Genomic DNA, 751 nt, shown 5'->3' with positions numbered 1-751 from the left:
CTCAAAGTTTCCACCCAAGTTGATAGGGTTGTTAAGAAGGCGTATGGTGTGTTGGCTTTCATTAACGGGGGATTGAGTTTAAGGGCTGCGAGGTTATGCTGCAGCTCTATAAGGCCCTGGTTCGACCACACTTGGAATATTGTGTTCAGTTCTGGTCGCCTCATTATAGGAAGGGTATGGATGCTTTAGAGAGGGTGCAGAGGAGATTTACCAGGATGCTGCCTGGACTGGAGGGCATGTCTTATGAAGAAAGATTGAGGGAGCTAGGGCTCTTCTCATTGGAGCGAAGAAGGATGAGAGGTGACTTGATAGAGGGGTACAAGATGATGAGAGGCATAGATAGAGTGGATAGCCAGAGACTTTTTCCCAGGTGGAAAGGGCTATCACTAGTGGGCATAATTTTAAGGTGACTGGAGGAAGGTTTCAGGGAGATGTCAGAGGTAGGTTCTTTACACTGAGAGTGGTGGGTGCGTGGAATGCGCTGCCAGTGGTGGTAGTAGAAGCAGATACATTAGGGAAATTTAAGCGACTCTTAGATCGGTACATGGATGATAGGAGAATGAAGGGTAGGTAGTTAGTTTGATCTTAGAGTAGGTTAAAGGTTCGGCACAACATCGTGGGCCGAAGGGCCTGTACTGTGCTGTACTGTTCTATGTTCTATGTTATATGAAGAGAGGCAGAGGGAAAGAAACTCACTTTTAAGCCAGAATTGGAAAAAAGATTTTTAAGAGGAACAAGTTTCAGGAACATT

The sequence above is a fragment of the Heterodontus francisci genome, unplaced genomic scaffold (genome assembly GCF_036365525.1).
Source record: "Heterodontus francisci isolate sHetFra1 unplaced genomic scaffold, sHetFra1.hap1 HAP1_SCAFFOLD_276, whole genome shotgun sequence".
Taxonomy (NCBI): Eukaryota; Metazoa; Chordata; class Chondrichthyes; order Heterodontiformes; family Heterodontidae; genus Heterodontus; species Heterodontus francisci.
This window is presented reverse-complemented; position numbering follows the sequence as displayed.